The following is a 25,148-nucleotide window of genomic DNA, read 5'->3' as shown; positions in this document are numbered from 1 at the left end:
GTACGGGAAGTATTTTGGCGCGACGCCAGACATCGGAGATCCCTGCAGGTCTAATATGTTAAGTAAATGTTAAGTAAAGTAAATGTCTAATATGTTAAGTAATCATGTTAAGCAAATGATTGGGAGCCTCATCAAATATTAGTTGCAGCATTTCAGTAGTGATGCCGTCCGGGCCATAGGCTGCCGCAGTCAATTTACTGATGAGGTCAGCGAGTTCTGAGAGCGCTACCTCTATGATATCGTCTACCACGTCTGGCGGAGTAAAGGACATCGCTAAAGAAGATAAAAAACGAGCTTGAAGCCCATCAGCAATCGACTCAAGGGACTCCGAGAGTTCACCTGGAGATAGCACCACAGAGGAGTCTGTATTATCTGTAGAGGGTGCTGCTTTCTACGATTGAAGAAATCGAAAAAATTGGGCCCATGCCCCCACGAGGGGGGACTCGAGTAAATGCGTCGCGTAGCGGGTGGGTGTATTGCGTTAACGTTAGTGTTTGGGGGGTGGTGGTGGGGTGGTAGTGAATGTGTTAACTATTATTGCTTATTACTATTAATTATTACTATTTCTTTCATATATTAATTATTACTTTCGTGATTTTGCGACTACTGCGGAGAGATGGGTTTTTCTTTTTTTTTTTGTGACGCAAGAAGTGAAGGCAAGGAGTAGGCTGTTGTAAGTCGTTATTTATTTATTTGTTGCTGTTGTCGTTGTATTGGACGCTGAGAACGACGGCTTCGTGGTCGCTAAAGTGTACTGTTAAGGGGTCTTTAAAGGGGTCCTGAAATACCTTCCGCCGATGCATGGATGTACATGCACCCAAATAAAGCAACGTATTTGCAATCTCCTCCCGCAAGAATTTTGTTAAAGCGATGAGTATTAGCTGAGAAATCGTAAATCAAAAACCGCGCATTATCGTCGCTCCGAGTTTCCTCCTCCTTTCGACTTACTCTCCGCTGTTGACGGCGTGCGAGCCTTGCCTCCCATGATGCTGCGCTCCGCAGCGGTGACGTACTTCCGCTATTGCGCTGCTACTGTCGTCTGCTACGGGCAAGCTTTGTTGACACCATGAATCCCGCACGCACTCCGCTCAAGGCTGGAAAAGCCAACGAAAAATCTGGCCGCATGTATGCGGCGGCCTGGCCTTGCCCTTTCGCGGTGTACGTTGCTGGCGGCACATGACTTTTTATCGGCGGCGAACTCGCAGCCGCACGGGGAGGGTCGTGCGCTCGTTCCCTTGATGCACCGCGCACTGTTTATCCAAAAAGCGCCGTATCAGATGTGGCCCCGCTGGTGCCGGCTCTTATTTTGCGGCGGTGGTAATTCCTGCCGGCGGCATGTGAAAAAGTCATATTAAACCGATGCAGAACCCGTGCACAAAACGCTTCAATCATGTGACCAGTTCAGCTTGGGGCGACGCGTGGTGGAGAGCGGCAACGTTGGCAAAACATTCTCCGCCGCGGCTCTGAGCTTTCTATTCTTTGACAATCTCAAACATCGGTTGCCTTGGCAACAAGGCACAAACCGCTCCAGAAGTCAGTTACGGTTCCGTGATCCCGGTTCAGCTTGGGGCCCCACCTCGCGACATGTGGGCACTGCAGGCGTACCACCCACTCCTATTGGGAAGTGCGAGATGCGTTTGGCATTACAGGAGGCGATGGTGTGTGTGTTGTGGACGCCTTTGTTTCGCGATGAAATGCGACGTTGTGCTTCTGCGGGTGGATAGTTCTTCCCATGGTCTGGATAATCTTTCTCGAGCGACGTACGACTCAACCTCGCATGGGGTATGTGCAGTGTGCGTGGCTAAAAGCCATCGGCTTGTGCGCCAGAGGTAAGTGACTTGCTGTTCGTCCCCGGAACCGCGCGCGAGGTGAGTGCCGAATTTACGACGGGCAGGAGGAAGCAACCGATCGTCTGTCAATCGCGGTTCAGACTTGCAACGCATGTTGTGACGTTGTGTTCGTTCGAAACGCATCTCTGGATTGTTTTGAAGTGGAATAAAATGTATCCGTCAAACCCGGGCATTCGGCTCAGGGCGTTCTCTCTGCGATTGCAAGAAAGAAGTGCCACGAGGCTTCAACGCTTTCTTTATGAAACGTACTCAGGTAAGAGAATATCCATGTCGTGTTATGGCCGTGTTGCATTCAATACAAACGGTTGAGCGTTTGTTTAAACTGGTTTCGTTTGTCGTAAAATGTCCAAGCACTCCGCTGGCAGATCAGCCGGCGAGCCGACGCTGAGCAGACGACTCATCTCTTTGCCGGAAGTGCGTGAAAAAGCCGCCCAATAGCAGGGTGTCTAGCTCATGACGAACATCTGGGAATCGATGATGTAGACATGTGAAGATGGCGGCGTCCAAAAACACGAAGGAAAGGGTGAGAAAAAAACGACAAACTTTGCAACAAAAGTGTGAGCTTTCCGCTGCGCGTAAAAGAGTAATACTTGGCACAGAGGACGTTGACGACCCAATCTAACGGTTGCGCTAGTTCATTTAGTGTGCTCAAAATGCCTTTCAGGGCCCCTTTAAGCAGTGGTCTTGCGTTGCAGCAACTGGCGAAGACGAGATCGATGCAACTGCTGCCGTGTATCAGCAGCTTCTTGACGTAGTTTGAATGAGTCAAGGATATAAGGCACGTTCGTAGCCTTTGATTCTGTGTCGCTTTTGTGGCGCAGTGGGAAGAGCACCATGTACCTCGCGTTCCGCCCACGGGGTCGTGGGATCGAAACCGGGCGCCGATAACTATTTTTTTTTTATATAGTGTAGGGGGAGGGGTGCGGACCTGTTGTTGAGAGCGAGGAGGGTAGCGTGATGCGGGAGAGGAGGAGTGGGGGAGAGGGCGCACCTGCGCGCTGAGCTGTTGCGGACGGACGGCGGACGCTACATGTGAGTTAAAGAAATGCCCTGCATTTAAAACCGCACGCTTATTGTTAGGCTTGAAGAGACACGAAGATCGATCTGTGTCATAAGTCTGTTTACCAATGGAAACAGCGCGTTTTACTGCCGCTGAAAAATATTTCTAGTTGCACCAGTTAAGCGGGGATAGGTTCTGGCAAAGTTTCTTCCAGGCCGCCTTTCTACGTCTAAAGCTTCGCGAACATTCTTTGTCCCACCAGGGACTAGACGATCCTGGCTTCTTCCAAATGACTTCAAATAATGACGACTGAGCTGAAGTGGAAAGGGCGGAACAAAAACTTGTCGCGCATTCAGCTTCGTTTTGTGTGAACAGAGAGGACAGGGACTCCTTCAGAGAGATTTGAAACCTTTTATAGCTAACAAAAGATCGGCTCTGGCGATTAATTAAACGGATAGGACACCCGATGTCAGAAACTATTGGGATGTGGTCACTACTAGACCCGCCTTCATCAGTCGACCAAGAAGACACGGAAACACCTCGAGAAGATATAGTTAAATCCAAAACAGATTGCGTTTGTCCCTTAAGGTAGGTTGGGGAATCTGAATTTATGCATGTAAGTTGTCATCTGTGATCAACTCCAACAAGCGATTACCGCAAGAATCCGTCGGGAAGCCCCAAGTAACGTGGTGGGAATTAAAGTCTCCCGCAAAGATAATGGAAGGTACAGCTGAAGCAATAGCCAAATCAAGTGGTTCGGAATCAACGACATCACTATGAAAGTAAACGTTGGCCAATGAGAAGGGGAGGCAACCAGGTAGCTTTAATTCCGGCACTAAAATTTCACAGTCTGGGCGTTGAAGTTGGAAAGACCCTTTCGCGTTGTGTGCAAACCTTTTTGATATCAAACTTAACAGACCGCCACCTCGGGGTGGTCTGTCTAGTCTAAAGGTGCGGTAATTACAAAGACCAAATTCTTGGTTGCTCCTAAGCCAGGTTTCCTGTAGCAGAATTACATCTGGGGAAAATCGGGAGCACAAACAAAGTAAATGCGGAAAGCCAGCTGAAACAGAGCGAAAATTCAACTGAAGAACTTTTAGAACCCCTATGATTCAGAGACCCGCTGCAGCAACTGCAGCCTCTAATATCTGATCCTTGGTCCTTGAGACAGATTTACGTTTTTTGGATTTGGCTTTTGGCTACACTTCCAGGGCTTGCTTCAGTACTAGGTGATCCGCAGCGTTTACTAGACTCATGAACAGACTCCATAGGCCAAGCCTGAAGCTCCATGTCCGAACCTGAAGAGGGCGAAAGGGGGAGGGGGCAAATACTCTGTGTCGACCGTAGGACCACGAACAGACGACGTGCCAGACTCGGGGCAAGTAAGACCTTCTGATTCACGCATAGAAGTAGTGAAAGTAGGCGAGACTTTGACAGAATCCGAGTCAAGATTTGCTGCTGAGAGCAGCGGCCTGTCAGGGGCGGTGGAAACTTGTGGAATCACTTGGGGAGAAGAGTTACAGAAAAGCGGAGGGGGCTGCAAATATGGCACCAGCCGAGTCACCACTGTGCGAGACACGCCCTCGATTAAAGCGTCTTCTGCGGTGCTTCTTCCGCTGACACCGGTGCGAACGAATACCCTCACGGGTAGATTGGACAATTATTCCATATGGCTGATGCCTGCGCACGGCACGTACCCTGATGCCCTGATGACCCCAGGTGAGCATTATTTTCGCTAATATATATATATATATATATATATATATATATATATATATATATATATATATATATATATATATATATATATATATATATATATATATATATATTGTAAGGCCCTTGAGCAACGGGTGAACCAAGACGTTTATTCGGCGATCCAGTCGGTTCCGAACACCGTACCGAGAGCGATGATGATGATGCACGAGCGAAGAGGATTGGGTAATGTTAATGAGAATGATAATGTTACTGCGAGGAGGCAATGCAGGAGATTGCCCAGATTGTGTGAACAGTCCCTGGGAGTGTCGAGGCTGTGCCGACGCGACATACGCGCTCACAATATATATATATATTTATATATATAAGAAAAGAAACCTTTTCGAGGTCTTCTTGACTGCCAATTCTTATTTCTGTCTTATTTTCAACGAGCCCCTCGTTATTTCCTATATAATCTATATATATATATATATATATATATATATATATATATATATATATATATATATTCTGGAGGTCGTGGGTTCGGATCCCACCCGGCGGGCATTTTTTCACCACTTTCTTTTCGACTCAAAAAATTCTTCATCTCTTTCTATGACCCACCACAACCCCCCCCTTTGCTTTCCGAGGTTTTCTTGACTGCCAACCCTTATTTTCTGGCTATATATATACATATATATATATATATATATATATATATATATATATATATATATATATATATATATATATATATATATATATATATATATACAGTCGAACACGGGTATATCGAATTATTGTCTATATCGAACTCAGAAATTATCACCTGGAAATTCTGTGTAAAAGTAGTAAAAGTATAGGAATTCGTACGTTTATATCGAACCGTATTTTTCCGGACATTGGCTATATCGAACGCCGCGCGAGCTGGAAGGTGCGCTTCGGCGGTCGCTGCACCCCCGATTGAGGTTGAGGGGGATGTGGAGGAATGCGCAGGCATGGCGAAGACTGGCTCGCGGAACTAATCCGCCTACCGGAACGAATTAGCGCTTGCCCAGTAGGGCCCCGCTACCGGCCGCCGTAGCGTTAGCGGACGGAGCCAGGTATGCTAAATCTCTCTAGGCACACAAGCCCGAACGCTCGGAAAATGTGACAGTGCGAGGTAGGGATGCCCCGACTGCGCAAGTCCTTTTTTTTTTTTTTTTTTGCGGCTGGGTACGTTCCCTGGCTTGCCGAAAAAGAGTTTTTTTCTCTCTCTCTCTCTCTCTGTCTGTCTTCCCCCGATGTCGTCTCGGGAAAGGGAAGAGGGAACGAAGGCGCTGGCGGCCTCCTCCTTCTTTTGCATTTTGCTGCTGTTGCTGCTGTTTGGCGAGTTGTCCCGCACCTTTCAGAGATCACTGTTTCTCTCGGAGATGACCATCGCGAGCGCTTTGTTGGAGTCCGTTCAGAGAGCCTTGGAATTGTTACCTTCAAAGTTCTTGTGGTACGTGCGCGCTGTTCTTTTTCGTGCGTGTTGTGCATGGTGTGCGAAGGCGCAGCGTGCTGCTAGAATTTTCTAGTTGTGCAGCCTCGAGAAGATCGACACCAGAGTCTTTAATTTCATTTCCAGGACGAAGAAGCAGGCCAAGATCATCGATTTTTTTTTCACGGAAATAAAGCGTCCTGTTGCGTCGTGAGCGCGGAATTAGTTGTGATTCTTGAATGCGACGTTCGGTAAGTGATCGTCCGCCATAGGTGAGGTCTCAGAGCCTATATTTTTTATATCGAATTTTTCATATATCGAACTCTTTCGCGATCCCCTTGGAGTTCGATATATCCGTGTTCGACTGTATATATATATATATATATCGTGGTTTATTGGCCCACTAACGAGCAGTTAAAGCTGCGGAGAAGCCGAGGTTCTTCGCGCCAAGCACCCACCGCGGTGGCTCAGTGGCTAAGGCGTTGCGCTGCTGAGCACGAGGTCGCGGGTTCGATTTCCGGCCGCGGCGGCCGCTTTTCTGATGGAGGCGAAAAGCAAAAACGCCCGTGTGTGCGAGATTTCGGCGCACGTTAAAGATCCCCGGGTGGTCAAAATTAATCCGGAGCCCTCCACTATGGCGCGCCTCATCGCCTGCGTTGCGTCGGCGCGTTAAACCCTACAATCAATCAAATCAATCAATCTCCGCGCCAAGCAAGCTATGCGCGACGCAGGACGACACTCGGTGGGTTCGTGCGCCAAGCGCTGCTTCTACCGTCTCGTCGTCGGGTGTGTACCAAGCCGAATATCCCCAGTGGGGAATTGTCCTTGCATGAACGCCTGTGACAGTTAGATCGCGTCCATAACCAACGCTACAATATTTGCCCTCGGTGGAAAAGGAGCCATCCTGGCGACTCAAAGTGACGAGGAGACCACATGATCGTAGTGCTCGTTCAGGCAGTTGGCGTGAACTATCTCGCGTCCACGGTGTCGACGGTCGGGTGCGGGCGCAACCGGTTCGATTAGGTAATTTACTCGTGAAGTTTACTTAACGACTCTGTAGGGTCCATGATATTTTGAAACAAGCTTCGGTGAGAGACCGGGTGAAGGGCATTGCACCCAAAGCCAGACAAGTGAATAAGTCCTGTGGGTGGGAGCCGCGGTGGAAGCGTCGAGATTATGCTTCTTGTGTAGCTGGTGTTCAGATGTGAGCGAGCGGGCGAGCTGACGGCCCTCTTCGGCATGCTTGACTATTTCCGAAATGGGTGCGAACTCGGTTTGATCTGGGCGTCACGGCAAAATTGTGTCAAGAGTGCATGCCGGCGCCCGTCCGTAGAGCACGAAAAAAGGTGAGAATCCTGTCGTCATCTGCGAGGCCATGTTGTAGGCGAACGTGACAAAAGGAAGTATCACATCCCAATCAGAATGGCCCGATGCCACGTACATCGAAAGCATATCACTCAAAGTGCGGTTAAGTCGTTCTGTGAGAGTCCATTCGTCTGCGGGTGGTAAGACGACGTAGTTCGGTGAACCATTCGACATGCACGCAGGAGGGCATCGATGACTTCCGATAGGAAGACGCGACCTCGGTCACTGAGCGGCTCTCGAGAAGCACCATGCGAAGTATGAAGCGGCCTAACAGGAAGGACGCTACGCCAGGTGCCGTGGCAGTTGCTAGTGCAGCGGTTTCTGCAAAGTGCCTGAGGTGGTCCACTGCCACAATGACCCCGGTGCATGGTAGGGGACCGTAAAGGTGGATCCTAATGCGATCCAACGGTCGCATCGAACCACACTTCAGTTTGGTTGAGGTGTGGGGTAACCCCAACGGACTCCAAATTCATTGGGGTTACCCCGCACCACCACCGAACTGAAGCGTGGTTTATTGGACTAGTAACAAGCAGTTATAGCTGCGAAGAAGCCGAGGTTCTTCGTGCCAAGCTAGCAATGTCGGTCGCAACACTCGATCGGCACGTGCGCCAAGCGCTGCTTCTACCGTCTCGTCGTCGGGCGTGTACCAAGCCTAATATCATTGCATACCAAGCCGAAAATGTCCTTGCATGCGCGCCTGTGACCATTACATCATTCGCATCCATATCAACAGGCTAATAGCCTGTTAATATGGCAGTCTGCGTTTCAATGCCGCTGGGCGTGTTGCGCAATGATGGAGCTTAAGGCTCAAGCACTGGACATGACTGTCGTATACAAATCCGGCAAGCAGCATTCAGACGCAAACTGCCTCTCAAGAGCTCCTGTTGGCCTTCTCGCGCCGATGACGACGACAGCGCTTATCGGAGTTATGGACGCAACCACCAGTTCGGAAGAGCAGCGCGAGGATCCGGAACTATGCCCCCTCCGTGACTTGTTGCAAGGCCGCACTTCCATCGCGCCGAAAACATTTGATAGAGGACTGCCGTAGTTCTCTATGCACAGCGGTAGAAGAGACATTTTGCCTCAAGTGGGAGCAACAATTTGCTCGTCTTTCCAAGCCTTCCCTGGAATGACATCTTGCTGGCCTGCCACGACGAGCCCAGCGCCGGTCACTTCAGTTACGCGCGTACGCTGGCCGAAATACTACTGGCCAAGCGTGCCGTGACTGCCAACGACGCAAGTTGCGGCTGTCTGCCAGCCGGACTGCTGCCGCCCGTGCAGGCACCCAACACATTTACCAATGTTGCGTCCTTCCAAATGGAGATGCAAGTTGGCTACACACAGGAACGGGCGATTTATTAGGCGACACGCCTAGCTGGTGCGGTCAGTATAAGCGAGAATCGATGGTGGCCAAAATGGAGACAGAAGTACAAGCACTCACACTTCCTCACCGTCATATTACAAGGTCGTTTGCATACCGCACCATAGTCTATTTATTTATTTATTCATACTACCTGCAGCGCCAATAAGGCATTACAGCAGGGGGGTATATGCAAATACATGAATACGATTCATCACATGGGAAAAAAATGCACGTACCCACAGGGGGAATACAAGCTATGTCGCGAAGGCGCCGGTTCACACGCGGCAATATATATCCTACGTTAACTCGAACTCGTGGTGCAAGGCTGGAAAAACAGCAGAGCTTGGGGTTGACCTACACACTACACCTTTTACACGCTCATCGCCTAAAAAAGTGCAGTATAGGTGGGATAAGGGTGCCGGGAAGTCATTAGACCCTTTTCTGTGGGTTGCACTAGCCTAATTTGTAACGTTACACCCTTTTTGTTGACAAAAGGGTGTTGACCGATTGCAACGTCCTCAGTTTTCTGCAGGGTGCTGAAAGTGTCTGGAGAGGGTGTTCAGTTGCCAAAGAAGCAGAAAAGCTGGGTATAGACCTAGCTTCTTGTTTTGCAAAGTTTTTTAGGTTTTGTGATGTTTTTTGCTAGGCTAGGCTAGGCTAGGCTACGCTAAATGTTGAGGGCTTTGGCCTAGTTTAGCCGGATTTTACAAGACCGTTGCAGTCAGTCCTTCACACTGACAGTGAATTCCAGGGTCGACCACCAGCTGCCCTGTTTCTAGCGCAAGCTCGGGCAATTTTTCTGCGTTTTAGCAGCCAAAAAAAAAGACTATCACCCTTAACATGGTATAGTAAGAGGTGCGCATACGCACACGCCCATTGTTCTCGCACTCGAGCCGGCGCGAAAGCTGACTTTACTGTTACACTAACCTATCTGCGGTGGTGCAACTCTTAACGGTGGCGCAGTTTTTCTTGTTATTGTCTTGCTAACGCCACCTGACCAATCTCAAGCTGAACAGGTCCGCTGTTAACAAATTGTGCCAAGTATTATTATTTCAAACACCGTGACGTATAAACAAGCCCCCGCCCGCAGAAAATGTTCATGTCTACCCCTATCAAACAATAGAAAGACATCCAAATTTACACGACTTTTGGGCCATTTTTTTGTGTTTATAACCCTGATTTGTAGCTTCACACCGATGCGGAAAAAAGGGTGTTAATAACCGCCCTTCTTTGGGGTGTTGAAATTACGTTGAATTGGTGTTTATTAAAATTCCACGAGTGATTGAATCTAATAACTACAGCGCTTTTCCAATGCGGCCTCACAATTTAGGTTTTTGCAAATCCGCAGGCTGACTTCTACATGGTGACATGAAAATGCATAATTCGAAAAGTACAGCTAAATATTTGATTTTTGTGACAATCCCACGGAGTTTCGGAGAACGTTCCTCTGCTGCTAAGGTAAGTGGGTACACGTTCTTCCCGTGCATCCCGTTGGTTTTCTTGTTCAATTCCTTTGCTTGACCTGTGCGTGTTGCATGTGTGTTGCAGGCGCGATCAACCGATCCACATTGTCACGCGTAGCTGCGCTGCCCATACCCTTATTTCAGGATGCTCACAAACGCGTCATCTTTCCATCCTTGCGCCCTTGTTCAGTCAGAACACCTTTCAAAGGTGCGCGCCATGGGACAAGAACTGCTTGGAGTGAAGCTTCTTCCCCCCTGGGGTCCGCTGCCAGTGAGAGTAAGGGACCGATACGGCATTTTAAAATCCTGCAAAACTTCGCCTCGCCCCTCCACTCCACCAAAAACACCGCAAAACGCAGCAAAGCTTAGCAAAGCTTACCAAAACGTAGCCCAACTTTAAAAAGCAGAAGACGCTAGGTCGAACCCCGGCTCTGCTGTTTCTCCTGCCTTAAACCACTAGTGCAAGCTGTGCTAATCTTTCCATATGATGGCAGAACATAATTACTTTGTTGTGTCTAACTAAGAATATCGAATACTGGTATTTCCAAGAAATGGCGCGCAGTCCAATCTTCTTGCGGAAAGTACGGTATCGTTGTTCTTTTATTTCCAACCCGATTGCGCAGTACGATCGAAAAGCAAGCACACCGCAACCAGAATTGTTCCCAAATCAATGTGCCAGCTGTAACGGACGCTTTCACGGGGGGAGGTGAAAGCTGGTGGATCTTGGCAGCGGGGCTTTCCCACGGCAGTTGCGGCGACCTGCCTGGTTGAGCGCGAGTGCAATGGTAGGGGGCAGTGACTCGTGCTGTGTGCCGCGCCTTCAAACGGCTTGCCACAAGGCGAGCCTTTGGCTCACATGTTCGTTCCAAGACAGTCGATGACGTTGTCATCCCCGTATAGCACAGCGTGCACTACTAATTCGTGCATGCACGGAGAGTGTGCGGACTGCCGTACTCACGCTGGTCGGTGGTCGCTGGCAGCGCTGCCTGATGCCAGGGGAAGTTCAACCACTGAGAAAAATGTCCACGGGAAGCGAGGGTGGAACTTGGTGCACGATGGCTTTGGACGCGGAGACGAGCGCGCACGCTTCTGGGGGCGCCGGTGGTCTATGCGTGCTGTGCAATGCCGCAGTAGTTCGCGCGCTCTGAGCGGGGTTCGAACCACGAGCCTGCTTTTATAGCCAAATTCCCGGGGGTCGGCATGAGAAGGAAACCCGTTCAGTGCGGCGCGATTGGGTGGCGCGAAGAGCTGTGGGCGTGCCCAAATAGTCGATTGGCTCGTGCAGCCGGCGCACGCATGCGCTGGTCGCAGCGTCTCAAAGCGGCCCACGAAGTGCGTAGGCCGAGAGTCGCCCGAGCGTCTTGCTACCGCCGCGCGCTGTCGCCCCGACTCAGGCAGCAAGCTCCGTCGCGCCACATTACGCGGCCGCCGCTTTTGTTCGTGCTTGCCCCGCTTTTGGTTGATCCGCTGCTCACGCCATCGATTGGTGCCCCGACGCGCAGTTTCTCCGCTGCGCCGCTCCTTCCCTCGCTGGCCGACGCACCACGTCTCAAAACACCAACAGGTGGACGAAATAATTTCCCTCGCCTTTGGACCACCTTGGGACGAACTTTTTGCGGAGTTGCTGTTCCAGACTAGTTTCTACGGGCAACAGTGGAGCTCGAGCGAGTGATATGTTGCAGCTCATATCGGCCGACATCCTTAGCTCTCCGTTCAACTACTTTGAAAAAAAAAAAAAAAAAATTCTCGGGGCACTTCAGTCTGCTTACGTGCTATGAAGACGAAAGCCCTCCGATACTTGCTACCCACTCCTTTAACGCTACATCCATCTCATTTAGGTGTCACGCACACCGCACTATTCTAGAACATTTCCTTTTCCAAATCGCAGTTTTGTGAATTATGTGAAGCGGGCCCATTGGTTCCTGAATGCTCCCGATTCCGGCCCAATCTCCCAATTGCGCATGTCGCACGCAGAAAGGACCAACAAAGACAACAAATTTTGTTGAAGCGCTCCCAGTGTGCTAGTGCGATAGCACGGCCACATGCATTTCTATGGGAAATGGGAGTCTGTAGAGACAGGCTGCTACTGTGGAGACCCGGATTCAGCTGCCACCGGATCACACGCATTTTCGTTTGTTTACTCTTGGTAGCGGCGCCCATTTTCTGACTGGACTACAATAACAGCACCTTCTCTCAGAATGTTGCACTTAAATGGGCCATTCAGACAAAATACAAAATTTGTTCTGTTCGAAAGAATTTGTGTTTTACAGCGCCCCCAGCGCTTGTGCGGCAGGAAATGATCCTGTATGTTCCCCAGGAAATTGTTCAATTTAAGTTAAAAATTCTGATTCTACCGACAAACAGTGTGTTTCGGGACATCTGCGATCATGTAACAAGAAGAGGGTTTCAAGCGAAGGCTAGTGAGCTGTTTTAGTCCCAGGGGAGACTTCGGAACGGCTAGTTTACCGTCAGTTCTCCTATATGCCGCCACCGTACTTCGCAGGAGCGCAATATGGCTTGTTTTGTTACAGTTGGTAGTGATCGTTTCGTGAAACATAAGGTGTGCTAGACAAATACACATATCGGCCAATGTCGTGTGAGACAACCCCAAAGGGCCGGACTGCTGCACAGCTATAACGAGCATAGTGCGCGCCGTACGCACTGGTTCTCCTGTGTTTGGGCCCACTTTCGTAACCGGCATTACTATAATGAAATGGAATGGATGAATTTATTGAAAAGAGGACAATAGGCCCTGTTGTACGATATGGGAAAAATGGTAGGGAAATATGGTTCATGTGAATCTTTTCACTGCACCATGAACTTCGCTTAGCACGTTGTGCCTGGTTTAGAGGTGGAAGTTCTCATAAAATTTTGAGGGCCGTAGAAAAAAACGGTTTCTTTTAATGTTTTCTTGTTGGCAAAAATATGGAAACCTTAAAAAAGACGATTCCACGCAGATCTGTAAAAAAATCGACATACTTTGTAAGGTGAAAAGCTTAGATGTGTCATTAATGCAAAAGCACCGCAGTTGCCGGCGACTACGCGAATGAATACAAGTACAGCCGCTGTAAAAAAAAATAAGTAAATGATAAAAACCTAGAAGCATATTCGGGTTCCAATGGGATTTGTAGCCGCGTTTCCAAGAGCCGCAGCCAAGTGGGGTCACTGCAGCACTGTTCCTGTATAATACCGTGCCAGGATGTAACAATAATTGTCCGGATGCGTGCCGCATCAGAGGGGAACTTAACGGCACCGCGAACACGATGCAGCAGTGAAGAAGTCTTCGATGATCCCTGGCTTTCCCCTTCAAGTGGGACTTGGTTGCTGGCTCGTGACGTGCGAATCTGCGCAAAGGACGAAGGGAAGAGAGGACGAGACGTGTCTTCGTCCTCGTCTTCTGCGCAAACTTGCTTCCTTCGTATTTCCCCTTCAAATCACCTAAGATACATCAGTACCCGATAAACGTTTCGGTCAACACTGAAAATAATACGTTACATGCTGCATCACAAAAGCCCCAGCGGAGTTTCCGGAAAAGCTGCGCACGATTTCACGTCAAATCACTGATTTCAGAAAGTAGTTTCTCTAACTGCGGATTGGTCGCATCACAACGAATTTCCCACGAGGAGCTCTGTTATCTTTTCAGGGCTATCCTGGTTGCAAAAAAAAAAAAACGAAGAAGACCTGCTATATTCTGAATACTTTCTTGTTTGTTTGTGTTTTTCAATCGCTAACATCTCTAGTGTGGTTACGCCCAATGGGGTACGATATGCACAGTTAAAATAGTGGCGAGGACGCTCTGATACGACGATCACCCGGGTATCCATAAGGAGCCGTTAGGGAGCCACAAAGCGAGAAGCATCCAGAGATGGGGTGGCGATTCATCATAATACTGTATAGAGACCTGTTTTTAGACCGAATTCTGTAATTTGCTGTAAAATGTGCGGGTTGTTTCTCACATGTTGGACGCGTTCTTCAGAAGTCGTCGGGCGTACTTGCGTTGTGGAGAACTGGTGTGCTAAAAAATAATAGGCATTAAATTCAACCGCGAATAGCTCGTCCCGGAAGCTTATAAGCTCTGCCTAACTTGCATTTGCTTTTGCCGGCCACAGGTAATCGCACTGCTGTGCACATCACGTTATGTATTCTAGTGAGGGGAATGAGCTAGTGAGTCGCATGGCCATTCCAGTTTTCCCTAATTATATTGTTAATTTGAGCGAGGTCTACGTTAAGAAAGATGTCAATACGGTACGAGCCCATCTTTCTAATCAACCAAACTTGTGTTTTTGTGTCTGCTTGGCCCTTTTAGGGCTTCCTTCCTAAATAAAGCGGCGAAATAGTGGCATACCGTGGTAACGAAGAATAGCGGATGGGTGAAAGCCGAAATCAACCACGCAGGTTCGCGGCGCGTCGAAGTCAAGATACAGCTGCGTAATGACTGACGTTGCCATTTTTCCCCCATTCTGCAATGGGTCGTGTGCGCGCGCGTCATAATTGGACCCTAGGACGTGACATGGCGCCACCTGTGAGCGCGTGAGGTACGGTGCCGGGCTACGTCGCCTGCGGGCAAGCCGCATTTGTGCAGCCTCGTGCTTCGAGTTGCGGCCTGCGCGTATATGCTCCCAGCGTGGTGTTCAGTTGACAGTGTTCTAAATAGCCCATTGCACGGAAATACCACGAATGGACGACAGCGCCGGGAGTGAATATTGCCATGGAGGAAGAAAATGTTAGGAGGGAGCATGATGTCAGGCGGCCCAGCTTTGGCAAGCCAACCTCCTCTGACGCTGCATTCTTCTCTCCTCGGGCTCCTCCCGCGCAATGCATCATGGAAGATGCACCACTCTCAGGCCCGCGGTAGCATTTAGTGGCTCCGGCTGGCTGCCGGTGGAGATGGAGGCGAGTGGCGTTGCCAAAGGCGCCGTGCGAGATTTTTCGCCAGCGTTGCGCTCCCACCCTCGTTTCGTGGAAGTACTGTCGCTGTTCAAAGCGACACGAAACGTAGATCCCATGCTCAGCAGCACCTTCATGAGCTGCGAGACAAATTCAACTCCCGACGTTTATCGCTCGAACAACGACCGGCTTTGCTCGAATGCGCAAAGTTCTGATGCGCAAAGTTCTGCTCGAGTTCTGACTTGCTCGGGGAGCATACCAGTCCTGATCAGTCAGGTTGACTCTCGATGGCTTCCACTGCTTGCTGTAATGTCGGCTCTATGTGCCCTTTGCTGCCACCCGGGACCCACGTGATGTCATCGGCATAGATGGTGTGGTGCACATCCGCCACTGGCTTCAGGCGCCGGCCGACGCCGATCATAACCAGGTTGAAGAGCAGCGGTGAGATCACCGAGCCCTGTGGGGTCCCTATGCTTCCGAGCTTCTTCTTTTCGAGCGTGCTGCCGAGCTTCTTCTTTTCGAGCGTGATGTCGCCGACGTGGATTTCTGCTGTGCGTTCTGACAGGAACCCGCCCACGTAGTTGTATGTCCGGACTCCCATGTTCAGCTCGCAGATTTGGGCCAAAACCGCCGCGTGCTTGACTTTCTTGACTTTGTCCAACACACCCCAGGATGCCCTTGTTGTCACGCGTCTTGGTCTTGTCATCGATTATTTCAGCCTTCAGCTGTATCATTGCGTCCTGTGTCCTCAACTTGCTCCTGAAGCCGATCATCGACTGCGGGAATAAGTCGTTGTCTTCCGTATACTTTTGCGAGCTGTTCGTCAAGACGTGCTCCAGTGCCTTCCCGACGCACGAGGTCAGGGAGATTGGGTGAGGTTCTCAATGCTCGGCGTCTTCCCCGGTTTTGGGATGAGGATGGTTTTCGCTGTCCTCCACATTTGGGGTAACCTGCCCTCCCGCCAGCACTTCTTGAAGAGGGCTGTCAGGCTCGCAATCGCCGCCTCGTTGAGGTTCTTGAGTGCTTTGTTGGTGATCTTGTCCGGGCCCGCAGCGGATCGGCAGTTGAGCTCATGCAACGCTGCCCGTACCTCCCAGACCTCGATATCCCTGTCTAATCGTTCGTTTGCCGCTCCCCGATAGTGTGGGTGCGACTCCTCGGGGCTTGCTTGCAGGTACTTGTTAATTCGGTTGCGTACTTCTTCTCCTAGCTCACACAGCGCCTTGTTTAGGATCTTGGCTAGGCTGTCCCTCTGGTGTGATTTCGTTTTGTTTTTTCGAGCAAGTGCCGGAGCATGGCCCGTGTTCATCCGCTGTGCATTTGGCCGTCAGCTGCGTTGCACGTCTCGTACCACTGCTGCCGGCAAAGCGTGCGGAAGTGCTTTTCGATAGTGCGATTCAGCTCGGCCACTCTTTTTTGCAGCCTGCGGTTGGTGCGTTGTTTTCGCCACCGTTCCTGAACTGATCTTTTCGCCTCCAGCAAATGGGCTAAGCGGCTGTCAGTTCTGTCTATCTCCTCCCCGGTCTCAATTTCCTTGGTTGCCCCCGCAACTTTCTCTAAAATTTTGTTTGTCCCCTCGTCCACGTCCCGGATATCCTCTTCCTGGGCCGGTAACAGGCTTCGGTAGAGGTCCCAGTCCGTGATCTTGTGGACCCGCTTTTCTTCCGATGTCCCCCTGAGCGGCACCGTCACCTCAATAATAAAGTGATCGCTGCCCAGGTCTTGGGCGGTGTTGGTCCACTCGGGCTGTCGGCCCCCATTCGGCGTCCTGACGAAGGTGAGGTCCGGCGTGGTATTCCTGCTGACCGAGTTGCCGATCCGCGTCGGGTGCGCCGGGTCCATTGCGAGGGTGAGGCCCGCATCTGTGGTGTCGGTCAGGACATAGGGTCCCTTGGCCGACGTCTTGGCATAGCCCCAGGCCTGGCACGGAGCGTTCAAGTCGCCGCAGATGACTAGGTTGTCTTTGCTTCCGGCGGTCTTGCAAGCCTTGTGTAGGATTGACTTGAATTTTCGTTTGCTGTGCGCTGAGCTGCTGTAAACGTTCACGAAAAATGTGCTCTCCTTCCTCTTCCTTCCAGTTATTACTTGGATCATCGTGTGTTCGATCAGTGAGTTCTTGATGCCCTCCCCCTCCACGAAGTTGAGTCCCTTCCTCACCAGGGTGCAGACGCCTCGTCCCTTGCCGCTGGAGGCTCGGCTGGGCGGGCTGGCGTGCGTCCTGTGCCCGGGAAGTCGGGTCTCTTCTACGAGGGTTTCTTGTATCATTATGATGTCTGGTTTCCTCGCCAATTGTTGTATATGCTGCTGCAAGACCGCCTTCTTGCTTGCGAACCCGTTACAATTCCAGTTCACAATTGTTCTCATGGTCTTATTTGAGTTCCGATCCATGCTTGGATGTTGTTCATTTGTTCCGTTAGTTGACGAACCGCCGCGGCGGTCTGGTGTACTACTTCCGAGATGCTTTGGCACGTCTCTTCTAGGCTCGTTACACGAGCCGTCAGCTGTGTCACGTTGCCTTCTATCTTGTCTATTCGTTAAGCGAGCTTACGTTCGCGGGGGTTTTCGGCCACCCTTTTCTTCAGCGCCGGCTCCGAGGACGTCGTTGATTGCCTCGCGGTCACCTTGACCTCCTCTTCTTCTGGCTTTTCTTGGGATTGTTGCTGCGCCGGCGGCAGCTGCGCTTGCTGCTGGCGGGCGTTAGCCTTCATGAGTTCCTTGAGTTCCTGCATCTGTCTGTTGTTCCTTTCGGTTGCCGCGCGCAGCTGTGCATTCTCCTTGCGGAGCACTTCGATCATTTCCCACATCGTCTTGATTGTATCGCTCTCGGAGCTACTATTGGCGCTCCAGCTGATCGCAGCGCTCGATGCGCGCGACTGCATCTCGACCTTTCCTTTCCCGCCACTGTTGCCCCCGGCAATCTGGACCCCGCTCACTCTTTCCCGTGATTTAGAACGTCCTTTGCTCGCCGCTCTGCTGTTGCTCCCACTGATAACCTTTCCGGCTGTGCGGCTTCGCGACCGTGACTTCCGCTCTTGACTTTTTGCCCCATCGCCATTCCCCAGAGTCGGGAAGCTGCGCGGTGCAAGGTTCTCTTGTTCTTGCATCATCCTTTCCTGTTCGGCCATTTCCCTCTCCAATCACCTCTTTGTGACGATGTACGGAGTCTTAAATTTATTTTTGCAGCCCTTGCCGCCCGTGGGGTGCTGGACATCGCAAAGTCTGCCATAGAGAAAGAAATACTAGTGCTTTGACGATGGCGTTTGGCATTCTGCTGGGAGTCATCGCGCCACCTTCCCTTCACATCATAGCGCTGTAACGAGTGTTCTAACAGCTGAGAAGCGGTGCGAAAAGCTTTGGTTTCGCTCGCATGCGTATTTGCCTTATCAGTGCTCCGGTACGCATTTGCCTTCGCCTTATCGGTGCTCCGGTATGGTGGCACGTTGTAGGTGCCGCAATTGTCGGGATGGCGTTTGTGGTGCGTTGCTGTCTCCTTCAGTGTATTGGAAAAACAAAGTGTGCAGAACCACTGATGTTGATGGCGGGCGCGGGAGGAACGGATCATTTTCCGCTTCACGTCGCAGGCAGTACACGGGCTGGTTTTCCGAGGACTGCTCTATCCGTGCGATAGGTATATGGGAAAAACGAATTCTAGACTATATGCCTGGGAGTTGCAAAGATAAAATGACCAGAACCAAGAAAGTGCGGTGTGTTTTGCGAAATAAAGGATAAGGCACGGATGTCGTACTCTGTCATCTCCACTTTTGCACGGCGGCAGCACCCAACACTTCGACTGCGGCGTGAACTTTGAACGGATCCGAAAGCTCAATACATAAAGATATTTTCCGTCTCTCCCGTCCGACCACTGTGCCTGCACGATCAGCTCGCTGCGCGTTTCGGGTTGCAGGCAGCGCTGCGCGCAACGCCCGGAGGGCAACTCGTCGCCGAAACCCGAATACCTGGACGGCTCCAACGTAGGACGGCCCGCCAACCGAACGGACAGACGCACGCAGCGCGAGCGGGCGGCCACATGAGGCGCAAAGAACTACCGCTTGCCTGTCACGTGATGGTGGAACCCCCATAAGTTTTTCCTTTTTATTTTTCATGACTAGGATTCACGACTGTCACGTGACGCTCCCTCCTAAACTTTTCTTTCCTCCATGAATATCGCCCATTCGAAAGCGCTCCCCGACACCGCGGCCCAACCTTGGCGCAACAATGCTGACGCATTCTGGCCGTCGACTTAGAAAGCGAGTCTTCTCACCTTGAGAAGTAATTTGAGCATGCCGTATTAGAATTGCCAAATACCGTGTAACACCGAAGAGGGCGACTGGCCAGACAGGATCGTGCCTCAGGACAAATTTTCGGTTTCGGCGATGTCCTCGGAAGTGTGTACCTAAACGTCATCCCTGGAACGCCCATGGAAGATGCACGGGAACGCAAGAATGGCACACGGCGAGCACAGAGACTGCTGAAACCACCACCAGACGCCACCACCGCTTCAATAGACGACAGACGCGCAGCCCTCTGATGACGCACAACCCAGCCGGTTTCACTACACGCGATCGCGTCACCACGGCCGACACCAGGTTTCGCGTATATGGACATAAAATGTTCATTCTGATGTTCCCCTTACGTGCCGCTCTGAATTTGTTCAGTGCACATGAAAAGGAAAGTCGCTTGGTGCACACGCAGTAATATTTTCAAAGCAACAGACGAAGCCTTCGCAGCTCGCTGCACCAGCACCACGGAGGACGACGACGAAACTAATTTGGACAAAGCGGCTTGGCTTAGAACCTCAAGCAGTGTGCGCGAATCATGTACCCGTGTTCCGGCACCAAGAATCGACGCCTGTCCCGAAGTCTAATTTTAACGCACGCGCAGTACGCATACGCGGCGTGGACTGAGCGCGCCAAGCGCCACCGGCGGAAGTTTTTTAAATGGGAGCTTTAGTGTTAGGGGTGTTGAAGTTTGCAACGCAACAAACACCCGGTGCAGGAAAGTCAATTTCTTCTGAGGATGACGACGAATGAACGTGGGCGGACTGAAATAAAAAAAAAAATGCTTCAGTGGCCGGAATTTAACCTGAGTCCTTCGCGTTATGAAACCGGCGTCTATCCGATTACTACATTCCGACATGGTCAAAACTCACACGACAACCAAATAATCCGCCGCGAAAAAGCTTCGCGTCCAGCAATCGTCCGCGTCAGACGGAGGGGTGCAGGATTTTTTTATCTGGCTTTGATAGCGTTAGCGCACCTAGTCGCATTACAGGCACAAGTGAAACGCTTCTGTATGACTAGCTGTAAGACAACTGAAGGCTTCGACACGTATCGAAAGTGCACAAAGACAGAGAGTCCCATCTTGAGGAAATGGGTGATTCAGCAGAGAGTCGCATTATGGCTGAAGGCCGCAGTACGGCTAAGCGGGTATCAGAACGGACAGTGACATCACGACTGAGAGTCACACTGCCGGAAATACGCCGTCACTCGCCGTTACGTATAGAAGCAACGTTCTTGTACAGTGTCGTTTTGTTAATTGTTGCCCATAATTTAAATCCGCTTGAAATACGAAGATGCGGTGTTTTAAAAATATTTTAACCAAGGAGCTCCCCATACAAAAGTGCCTTATGGGCGTCTATTTTAAAATGTGTGGTGAGCTATGGTCGCCTATGGGTCTCTATGGTCACCCACAAAAAGGCATAAATTAGGCTATAGCCAGCTTTTGAAGTTTTTATGCATCTTGCACTACAGAATGTAAACCACACTATTATCTTTAGATGATTATAGAACATCCTAGTGAGTTTAGTCTATAGAGTCACAGCTATTCAGGTTACCGTAGTCAGCTAAAGAAATATGTATGGCTTTAGTTCTATAGACCAGCCGCGGCAAAGCTCTTTTGCTGGCTATAGACCATTCTTTAGCTTTACGTCTACAGACTTGAAACCATTCAGCTGTCTTATGCCAGCTATTGGAAAAAAATATGTCCTCAAGCTAAAGAGAGACAGCCACAAGAGCTCTTTTGGCTGGCTATGGGCTGTTGTTTAGCTCTAACTCTACAGACTCAAAACCATTCAGCTGTCTTTGCCAGCTATTGAAAAGAGTTAGTCCTAAATCTATAGAGAGAAAGCCATAAAAGCTCATTTGGGTGGCTTTAGGCCGTTGTTTCGCTCTAAGTCTACAGACTTGAAACCACTTAGCTGTCTTTTGGCAGCTATTGAAAAGACTTCGTCCTAAAGCTATAAAGAAAAAGCCATAAAAGCTCATTTGGCTGGCTATGAGCCATTGTTTAGCTCTAAGTCTACAAACTTGGAACCATACGGCGGACTTCTGCAAGCTATTGGAGAGAATTAGCTTTAAAGCTTAAGAAAGGCAGCCATAAAAGCTTCTTCGGCTGGGTACAGTACAATATATAACTGTACACCTTTAGACGTGTGATAATTAAGCAACATTTTGCCGGCATTAAGAAAGTGTTTGGCGCAGAACGTACAAGCCTGCATCCATAAAGGCTTCTTTAGCTAACTACATAGTAACATAAGGCTCCAAGTCTCCAGCCGCTAATCGAAAAGAGTTAGCCTATAAAGGTATAATTCGAGCAACCATTAAATCCTATTCTGCTGGTTTCAATATGACTTATGACGCGAAATTCATATACTCATGATTTACGTAGCTACATCTACAACACAGATCGAATAACGATGATGAGGTTGATCGGCCGGTTATATGAGCGTATTTGTTCAATATGGTTAGTTACTTATTATACCGGCAATGCGGGAAAAGTACAAATAAAGGAAGCTACTGATTAACGCTCAAATTCAGGTTGCAACTTTGGATACTGCGCGTTGGCAAAGCTTGGAAATGAACGTCGACCGAAAGATATATAATTTAGGAGAATTCTTCCTCTGCAGCCCTTCGCTGCCATGGTCAAGTGAAAAAGCGGGCTTCTCTGAAAACGGCCCTCACAGTGTCGAAGCAGATTGGAAAAAACTTTCGCGGCCCACGGTACGCTCTCTCAGAAATAAGGTGGAAGCCGCAAACGACCGCATTCTTTCTCCCGCGGAGCCCACTTTCAGATTAGTCATTGAGAAAGAGGGAGAGCGACCCACGCCGGACCGAAGGAGGCACGGTGCGGAAATTCTGGGAAGCGATGAAAAGGTAGAGAGGACATACCTGCTTCTTGTTTTATTTTCTGTTGTTTGTTTGGCATACTGCTTTTGGCAATGGGTACCGAAGGACACGGCCGTGCGGCCCGCGCTGTGTTAGCACTCCTGCGCGCAGCAATGCTAGTGACAGACAATTTTCCCTGCGTACTGAGAACAGATACAATTTTTTTCGGATGAAGAAAACAAAACGTTAAGCGATCTTGTATTTACCAAAAAAAAATAATTACCAGCGAACAACTTAGAAAAAGATCGAAAGATGGGCACGTATCTCCGCACTATTTGTTATCGCGATGGACCTGCTTATACCTGGATGTACTCAGTCAGCCACATTTCGTCTCCTTGCGCATGTGCGCGGGCATGGCACGTGTTGCCTGGTGCTGGGAATTCACGACTTGACGGCAATGTGCTCGTGTAGATGGTGTGACGCCAAGCAAATGTGTCGCTTTTCGGTGTCGTAAATTTCGGTGTTTACAGTGACAGTGTTACGATTATTTCAACACCAACTTCAAGTCATGCGAAAATGGATACCTGCGATACTGTGACAGGAATTTCATCGTACGCAAAACTCCAGGGTGAGTGATCTTACGAACTGAAGAGAGAGAGACTAAACATGTTTATTGTTTCTTATTAAAGAGTCCTTAGGGTGGCCTCCTCATTCCAGGAGTCCATTGGCACGGGCGGCGTCTTCTGCCCTCTCCACCAACTTGCGCTGGACGTCGAGGGAAGAGCTGGCCAAGGCGCCTCTATATTGCGAGAAATGCAGGACTTTTTTTGGTGTTCACGAATACTTTTCTAAACTACCCTGCACCACATAGGCATTGCAACGTACACAGAAGTGAAGGTTTGGCCGCGGTGATTTGACAAAAATAATTATTTTTTCGCGAACTGAGAAAACTTACAAGGAACTAATTAAGTGAACTTGGAAAACCTTTTTTTATCATTGCATTGTGTGCGACCATCTTCATTGTTTTATTGATAGTGCATTTCCATTTTAGCCACCGTACTTGAAGCTGTGTGTGTTGAGTACTGAGGGTAATGAACGACTTCTGAGTGCTCTCTTTTCTGTGAACTACCCAGCACCTGTAGGTATTTGTGTCGCGTCGGGCGTTCGCGGGGAATGTGCCGCGTAGTGTGGCTGTCGAGCGAGTCACTTAAGCGTGAGCCCGGGTGTTGGACTGCGTCTGCTGTGTTTTTCGATCGGCGTATGGGAATAACTGTTTACTGGTGGTGAAGTAGCGTAGATAGTAGCCCTTTATGTAATGAATGGAATGAATAAACACCTTGGTTTCGCTTTCCTTGAATGCCTGTGTTTGAGCCTTCTGTGAATGAAAACTGGCGAAGTATTTGCAATCGCAACCTCGCACTCCCCCTGTATCGCTGAAGTGTTCACGGAGCATATATAACAGAATGCAGCTAAGCACACAACCTAAGTGCCACAGAAGTTCTAGAGATCTGCAAGGCTCTATGCCAGCATGGCAGCGTGCTAATAATTTCTCAGCGGTTGCTGCTGTCGCTGTGTTTCAAGTAGTGGTGATTCTCTTCTGGCTGCAGCCCATGCAAAAATATTGTATGGTCGGCTATTGAAAAGCCTTCCTATGGTTGTCTTTAGCTATTTGGCCCAATTATCTTTAGACATTTCTATGGCTGTCTTTAGCCATTCCTATGGACATTCCTATGGGTGTCTTTAGATTCTTCTATAGCCATAGCAATATCGAAACAAGAGCTAAAGACCGCCATAGAACCGGCTATAGAAGAAGCTAAAGACACCCATCGGGATTTCGATACGAATAGCTAAAGACAACCATAGAACCGGCTATTTAAGTAGCTAAAGACACCCATAGGAATGTTTATACGAATATCTAAAGACAACCACAGAACCGGCTATAGAAGACGCTAAAGACACCCATAGGAATGTCGATACGAATAGCTAAAGACAACCATATAACCGGCTATAGAAGAAGCTAAAGACACCCATAGGAATGTCGATAAGAATAGCTAAAGACAGCCGTAGAACCGGTTATAGAAGAAGCTAAAGACACCCATAGGAATGGCGATACAAATTGCTAAAGACAGCCATAGAAAAGTGTAAAGATTATTGGGCCAAATAGCTAAAGACGACCATAAAAAAGGTTTTCTATAGCCGACCTTACAATATTTTTGTATGGGAGAGTTTGTTTAAATTTCGAACTTTTTCACTGAAACGACCGAGGACTATTCCTTCGAAGGAAATTTTGGCATACACCTCAATGCAGCCGTACGGCTACAAAGAAAAGCTGTACAGCTTTCTCGGAAACTTGCAGAGGCATTCCCTCAGACATTTCTCAGAGAGCCGTGCACTCGGAAGCAAGCATGTCAAGTGTCCCTTTGGTTCCGCTCCGAGTTCTCGAAGGGCGTCGTCCTCTTCCAGCTTGAGACGATCTCCTTCGCTGTCCGCCTCCGCCTTACGTTTTCAAATAGCTTCGATCTGCGCTGCTGGTCGCTCTAGACGACAATGGTACATTCCGCTTGGTACATTCCCTTGGGATCAGCAGCCTAGTGAGCCAGCCCACGCCTCGCTTGAGCTCTCTCTAGAACTCCCGCTCGGATCGGACCATGCAGCTGCCCACTCGGGCTGACCAAACCACAAGCCCTCCCCACAACCACCACGCCGGCCATTTCTGCCATTACGCACACATTCTAAATCTTCAAGCAGGAAATGCAATGGTGTAAAATTAGGAAAGCTCGAACATACACAACAACGCTTCAAAATCGCATCGAGCAACTCCTTGCTCAACTGGAACCAGGAACCGCAACAAACCGCGCAGCATATCAACCCCAAAAGCTGACAGGAACCCAGCGCTGGATCCTTAACCCCACGCGCCCTAGTCGTCCATTAGCCACTTAGAATGCCTCATACACTGGCTG

The 25,148-nt window shown here is 49.6% G+C and overlaps 1 protein-coding gene across 3 annotated transcripts in view; it reads right to left on the bottom strand.

The window, feature by feature from the left end:
• Mip (Myoinhibiting peptide precursor) overlaps positions 1 to 11,361 on the bottom strand; it is a 208,055-nt gene extending 196,694 nt beyond the window's left edge. For all 3 annotated transcript variants that reach the window (XM_077702026.1, XM_077702024.1, XM_077702027.1), the window contains exon 1: positions 11,157 to 11,361. The gene's annotated coding sequence lies outside the window, so the exon portion shown is untranslated. The remainder of the gene's footprint in view (positions 1 to 11,156) is intronic.
• Positions 11,362 to 25,148: the final 13,787 nt, after the last annotated feature.

Source organism: Haemaphysalis longicornis, unplaced genomic scaffold (genome assembly GCF_048455015.1).
Source record: "Haemaphysalis longicornis isolate Haplotype H1 unplaced genomic scaffold, Haemaphysalis longicornis Haplotype H1 scaffold_3, whole genome shotgun sequence".
NCBI classification, from domain to species: Eukaryota; Metazoa; Arthropoda; class Arachnida; order Ixodida; family Ixodidae; genus Haemaphysalis; species Haemaphysalis longicornis.
The sequence above is the reverse complement of the archived record's forward strand: the minus strand, read 5'-3'. Positions and strand labels throughout refer to the sequence as shown.